Source organism: Acomys russatus, chromosome 28 (assembly GCF_903995435.1).
Source record: "Acomys russatus chromosome 28, mAcoRus1.1, whole genome shotgun sequence".
In the NCBI taxonomy this organism is placed as follows: domain Eukaryota; kingdom Metazoa; phylum Chordata; class Mammalia; order Rodentia; family Muridae; genus Acomys; species Acomys russatus.
This window is the reverse complement of record NC_067164.1, coordinates 6,363,507-6,371,022: the sequence shown is the minus strand read 5'-3', so window position 1 is coordinate 6,371,022 and position 7,516 is coordinate 6,363,507. Positions and strand designations below refer to the sequence as shown.

The window sequence follows — 7,516 nt, the reverse complement described above, 5'->3', positions numbered from 1 at the left end:
AAACAAACCTAACCAGTCACTGTTTTACACTTACCTAGGTTACTAAGCAAAGAATCTTAAATAAATCATCAACCTATTAAAATGTCAGTTTCTTCACCTGGAAGAGGGTGCACTAATTGCTACCCGAGACAGTGTTAAGTGTTTACTAAATGAGAGAACATAGAGAAAGTCTTTAATGTTGTGCATAAATGGATTCATGAACACAAGAATGTACGTATAAACACTCTTGTTTTGTATATACACATATTCAAAGCTTGGGCATTATTTGAAAAAAAAATAATTCTTCCACCTAAAAATAAAAGTTAATACAAGTTTTCCTCAATTAAGAATTAAATATATGAGGCGGTGGCACCGCGCGAGACAGAGCTCAGGTCTGGTCTATCAGCAGAGTACCGAGGCGGCCAAGCGGAGCTACAGCGTGGGTGGATGCTAAGGATCCCGGGGGCAGGGGCAGGGGGGCGAGTGTGAACACGGCCAAGGCCTTGTCGCCTTCCCAGGCGAGTAGGGCCTCCCTGCGAGGAGCCTCTGCGGCCTGGCCCACCTTTCCGGATACTGCTGAGGAGCAGCCCATGGAAACCTAGGGAGCCACCAAGAATGGACACGAAGACCCCCTCCCCGGTCGAGCCTAGCGCTGGGGCAGCGACCCCGCAACCCCAGCTGCATCTGGGGGCGGGACCACTGCACCCCCAAGCGGGAACTAGAATGGCGCCTAAGGCGACCAGATCAACGCCAGCAAGAACTGAGGAGGAAGCGGGAAAAAGGTTCCTTGGTGGTCTGAGCTGGGATACCAGCAAAAAAAGATTTAAAAGATTATTTTACTAAGTTTGGAGAAGTCGTTGACTGTATAATAAAAATGGATCTGAACACTGGATGATCAAGAGTTTAGTCTCTTCAAGGATTCTTCCAGGGTGGAGAAGGTCTTAGGGCAGAAAGAGCGCAGGTTGGATGGTCATGTCATCGATCCTAAAAAGCCTAAGGCTATGAAAAAGGATCCTATGAAGAAAATCTTTGTGGGAGGTCTGAATCCTGAAGCCATGGAGGAGAAGATCAGAGAGTACTTTGCCCAGTTTGGGGAGATTGAGGCTATTGAGTTTCCGATAGATCTCAAGTTGAACAAAAGACGGGGTTTTGTTTTTATTACATTTAAAGAGGAAGACCCTGTAAAGAAAGTTCTGGAGAAAAAATTTCATACTGTCAGTGGAAGCAAGTGTGAAATCAAGGTTGCCCAGCCCAAAGAAGTGTATCAGCAACAGCAGTATAGTTCTGGGGGCAGAGGAAACCATAATCAAGGGAATCGAGGCAGTGGAGGTCAGGGTAGTACAAATTACGGGAAGAGCCAGCGACGCGGTGGCCATCAGAGTAACTGCAAGCCATACTGAGGCAGCAGGAGACGGCCGACTGACCGCACACGCTTTGTTTGGACTCGGAGTAAACACAATTATGTACCAAATTTAAGTTGGCAAACTTTTATGGTCTGTCCCATGTGCATCTTACTTAAAATTTACCCTGGAAATCACTCTCCTGTTTACTATTCCAGAGCTCTTAGTTGTTTGTAGGCAGTGTTTGGCATCTCAGAGGCCAAAGCGGTACTTAGGGGGCTGATTTTATTACCAGGTTACACTGTTCAAGATCGGAGGGTCGGCTTCCTGCTGCCACTCTGCAGCCTGGACCTGTGAACCCAGGTTGTAAAGAATGAACTGTATCTTAGGAAACCAGTGTCGTCCTTTTCACCTTTTAATTTTATATTATTTATGTCATACATTTCCAGTAATGGAAGTGTTAATTTTACTGTACTTTTTGGTACCTCTTGGGAATCTAATGTATTGCGAGGTGTTTTACACATGTCCTGATTTTGCCATCCAAGCTTTTAAAATAAAAATTAACCACCCCAAAAAGAATTGAATATATTCTATAAATTGGTTGACATATTAATTTATTCATGCGTCTATAATACATTATGACAAAAATGTTTCTTTACTATCTTAGATGGTTGCATTAATTTTAAGGCAAGAATTCTACTAATTGCAATCAAATTGAGTGAATGGAAAAACACTTTTTCTTTTTATAAGATGAGAGATAATCTGTTCCTTCAAATGTGTCACCTTGAAACTTTTTGAACACTTACACACTTGAACTGTATCTGTGTAGGTATAGGGATACCCATGTGCAACACTGTGTATGTGGAGGTCAGAGAAAAATATCTGGTACTGGAGTTTTTTAATTCCAACATGTGGGTTTCTGAGGTGAAACAAAAATCTCATCAGGCTTGGAAACAGGCACCGTTAACTAGTGAGCCAACTTCCTGGTCCTTTAGCCACATTTTGACACCATCCAGGTCTTGTTTCCTGGGTTACCTCCTCTGTTTTCAAAAAAAAAAAAAAAAAGAACATTGTACTCTTTAAAAACATGTTTTCATTGTCAGTGTCCTCATAATAACAGCCATCTTGGGAAAGTTCTGTTTTTAATGACACGTCATTATTGGTCCCATCCAAGTAATATATAATGATTGTGTTCATCTTGAGTTTTGTTAACTCCTTAAGGTCACATATTGACAATATACACATGTTCTAGGTAGAAAGATATGTTCGTTTCAGGAAAAGAGTATCACTCTGTCTATATAGCTCTCGACAGGCTGTTCAATTGGACTTTAGCGTGAAAGCTTGTGTGAATATAGTATGAAATATGCCAGCTCATACATTTATATCACAATGTTTCTCAACTTTAAAGATGCAGAAAATGAACACATGGTCAAAATAATAACTGTTTCTTGCTTTTGTCTTGAATGTCTAATACAACACTAACAGTGACTCTAAACTCTGGGGCTGAGTAGCAGGGTTAGGATGGCAAGCATGCAGTAATTCTATGTAGAATTGTAAGAAATCATTTATGGTGATTTTACCAAGTTCTTACTGCAAGTCTTCTCGATTGTGATGCTTGGCCTACCACCTTCTACTTGTTTACAAAAACTTTCCTTCCCAGTCCCTCCAGCTTAAGCCCAGAACCGAACTTCACGGCGCACCCCCACTGCCTCTCTACTGAGAGTTCACTCTGAGCGGTCGCTGTGAGAAGCAGAGAGAAAGTTCAAGATTCAAAAGCTTCCTTCCTTGCATGCCTTGTCTTGTCTTTGCTTCGGGAAACACAATAATCTCCCAAGGCAATGTTATATGTGGGTTCCTAAGCATATAGAGAGAGAGGAAATTAAAGAAACCCGGAAAGGTATAGACTGGCGATAGCAATGAGCCAAATAGCACTCTGTGCCTGTATAATGTCACAGACACTAGAAATTAGAAAGTAGATTTCACTGTTAGGGTCACTAAAGTAGGAAGACCTTAAGACTAGATCCCTCCTTATTCTTTCTTATCTCTTTCTCCATACCACATGAGGTAGGACCTCCACATCCTTATCAATGAGAGTAATTACGTCAAGGATTACAACTACCAAACGTAGCCATCTCTGTTACAGAGTTATCAACCAGGGTTCCATCCTCTGTTTCTGAAGCATTTTACTACCCTGTGACACCAGCTTGGCTGATGGGTTCTTTATTCTCCATTCATTAAGTAATTCAGTCAGGGTCCAGTGGTTTGGGCACTTGTCACTCCTGCAGATGATCTGCGTTGAATTTCTAGAGTATATACATACATATATATATATATATATATATATATATATATATATATGTATGTATGTATATGCTCACAACCATCCATAATACCTTCTCCAGGGCATACAAACTCTTTTTGGCCTCTACAGGTACCAGGCATACATGTACAGACATTCAAACAGAAATTATCATGCATATAAAATAACACAAATAAATGTATACTTTTAATTAAAAAGTAAGAAGATAGCTCAAAACTTCAAACATTATAGTCTTTTGAATAAGAAAGTGCTCTAGGCCACAGAGTTGTGGCACACACCTTTAATCCTGGTACTTGGGAGGCAGAGGCAGGTGGATCTCTGATTTCGAGGCCAGCCTGGTCTACAGAGCAAGGTCCAGGAAATGCAAGGCTACACAGAGAAACCTGCCTCAAAAAAAGTGTGTGTGTGTGTGTGTGTGTGTGTGTGTGTGTATGTGTGTGTGACACTGATGCTGGATCAGACCTGACAGGGTTCATTCCTCTCAGCAAGCTGGATGCTGACATCCTGCATCCTCCATGTTCCACTCCCAGGTGCCTCAGTTGCTGTTACCCATCAGAACAGGACAGCTTCCAGGACACTGTTGTAGGAAGCTTCTGATCCCAGTTGATCCAGCATTTCAGACTGTCCTACACAGGAATCCTATTAAGCCTGGAACTTCTCAAGATTTAGGAAATGGACCACAAATGCTATCCCTGGCTTGCTTGACCATTTTCCCCAATTTAGGGGGGTCTTCAATGGTATTGTTCACCCTAAATCAGCCTGAAGAAGCCTTAAGAGAACAATATCCCATTCCCTCCAAGGGGCTTGGGTAGGGTTCATCTTGCTCTCTTCATGCACAGATGCTTGTTTTCATCGGGAGGTGATTATAAGTTATTATTGGGTTATACAGAAAGAAAGCTAGGTTGGACTCAGGGACATCACTCTTTTCTTTATCTTTCTTTCATAGGTAAGGAGATAGGAGCTGGAAAGAAAGAAAGGGGGATATAGAAATATAGAGGGATGATAGAACAAAAGGTAGGTTATTGAATCTACTCCTCAACTCAAGGCCTTACTGTTACTCACAAATAAGGTTATTTTTAATTCACTGGTATAGAATTTTGTATACTGAAGCAAAATAAGTGTAATTTTGATACATTTGTATAGAATTCATATCTAATATTATTCTGCACACACACACACACACACACACACACACACACACACACACACACACACACACACATATATAATATATATCCACTCTATGATGAGGTATTATACCCATCCAACTCAATTATAATACAAGATTTATTTCCAATACCTTAAAAGTGGTGCTGCAGCCTATTTAAGATAACTTAGTAATACTAGCTAATTGTTAGTTGAACAAATCATGGTCATGTCAAAAATTAGTCTAATTTTATCACAAGAATGTATATCCTAGGTCTAACAGATAGATATGATTCTAGATATAAAAGTAAAATAGCTAAATAAGGTCTTCAAAGGCCTTGGAGACCTACAGAATATGGCATTAAAAGATGTTTTTATTATTCTAAAGATTTTTTGACAAGACAACTCCTGGCAACGCCCACCCTATCTCCAAGAAGATGATGAGCATCAAAGAACCTCCTTATGGAGTTGGCTTCAATTGCAGCAAACAAGCCACTGGGCAAACTATCCTAGTTTCTGCCACAGACAGAATTCTGCCAAAAAATGGGCAAGCTTAGATGCAGGCAGAGTCAACACTGAAACTCTGCCAAAACAGGGTAAGCAAGTTCTCAGTAGTTCCTGCCGCGCAAATACGTCTGCAGATATATTGGGAGAGAAGGCTGAAGATGATGCTCCAACATTATAGAGAGTGTTGAATGACTGTTCAGGCCATAAATTGTCTTAGTCATTTTTTTTTTTTTTTTTCATTTTAGAAGCTGCTAACCTGCACTTCCGGTTCACTCCGGTTTTTTAGTTTTCTTCCTTCTCAAGTCTCTAATGGGGTTGAAGACCAGATAGTTTAGTCTTACAAGTAACCTTAGTTGCTTAGGAGTTAAGATATTTTTACATCAAGATAGATGCTTCAAGTTAATAGAGATGAGATTGATAGATATTGATTTTCATTCAGAAATTTAGACCCAACAAGACAGAAAAGACGTTTTCTTCAAATTTGCCAAACACAAATAGCCAAGTCACTATGAGTGTAACATTTATATAATTTACATAATACCTGCTGTTCTTCCTGCTGTATGTAATTTATTTTATGCATGTGTAATAATGTATATGTTTAAAAAAGAAACATAATAAAAAAAAGAAAAAGAGAGGATTCTCGAACAGGTACTATTAACTCCAAGGGGACCTGGTATATTGTTTTGCTTTCAGTATGTAATCCAGTTTACACGTTTTCTCCATCCTCCTTTTTCCATTTGTCCTAAAGTATTCTATGTAGAAGTTATGTCCCTGATACTGACAACGTGCATTGGGCCATTTGCCTCAGTATATGAACATAGAAGCAGCTGTACCAGGATCCCTTTCCTTGGTCCATGAATATAGAAACAATTCTTCATTGCTATAAGAATGGGCCTCTAGCCTAGCACTGCTCTCTGTCCTTTGTGCTGTTGCAGAAAGACAGACAGACAGACAGACAAAAGGACAGATGGGTGGGCCCCTGGATGGGCAGGCAGGCCAGAGGGAGAGAGAGATGGAGAGGAAAGGAAAAAGAGAAATAAAAACAGAGAGAGAGAGAGAGAGAGAGAGAGAGAGAGAGAGAGAGAGAGAGAGAGAAGAAAAGAGAGAAAAGAAACAAAACATGAGGGCAAATAATCCACACTTTTGTGAAATGGAAATTTCCTACTGCCTCAGAGCCCAAGGCATCACCTGCACTAGAGAAGAGGAAACTTTTTCTCTAACACCCAAAGCATGGGCCACTTCCCAGTCAATTCTGACATCTTCCATTAACTCATCCTCAAGCTCCCTTCCTGCAAATGCCATTGAGTTGTTGATGCAATTCCCCAGTGCCTTGAAGCTGCAATATAATCTTGCTGTCAAGAATCCACACTGCATCTCCACAAAACAAGGAAATCATCTGCGTCTGGCCATCATCAAGTCACACACCATTACCTGCACCATGACTTCTTTTTCTTTTAATTAATTATTTTTAATTTATTCTTGTTACATCTCAATAGTTATCCCATCTCTTCATCCCTTGTATCCTCCCATTCTTCCCTCCCTCCCATTTTCCCATTATTCCCCTCCCCTATGACTGTTCCTGATGGGGATTACCTCCCCCTGTATATGCTCATAGGGTATCAAGTCTCTTCTTGGCAACCTGCTGTCCTTCCTCTGAGTGCCACCAGGTCTCCCCCTCCAGAGGACACAGTCAAATATGAGGCACCAGAGTTCATGTGAAAGTCAGACCCCACTCTCCACTACCATGACTTCTTACTCTACAAACAACTTAAGATTCCATGAAGCAAATTCTTTCCATTTCTACCTATAGCAGGTTTCTCACAGGGCTGGAGTCTGGAGACAAACCTTCCATTGAGTTCCCATACCTCTAGTTTTGAGGTGTATAAATCTTTTTTTCAAATACACTCAGGTGGCTTTGTGCTTCACTATATCCAGACTTACCTAAATAGATTGAAAACGGGCTACACTAGAGCTAAAATACCCATTACATGAAGAATGCATCAGGAAAATGAGAATAAGACAGTACTAGAAGTTATTGATTTTATTTGAAATGTCCTTGTTGTTCCATCAAAAGGCTGTAGTGTCATATCTGGGATGGCAGTGATAGATTTTTTGTTACCTATTGAATTTCCATTTTGTTAGAATTACTAGCCACTATAATAATTTATTTAATTTGAACGATCTATTCTATTTTAGAATTGTAACCTCAATGCTTTTTATAGGC

At 40.4% G+C, this 7,516-nt stretch overlaps 1 pseudogene; it reads left to right on the top strand.

Moving 5' to 3' along the window:
• The first annotated feature begins 594 nt into the window (after nt 1-594).
• LOC127210476 (heterogeneous nuclear ribonucleoprotein A/B-like) lies at nt 595-1,441 on the top strand (annotated as a pseudogene).
• The last annotated feature ends 6,075 nt before the right edge of the window (nt 1,442-7,516 follow it).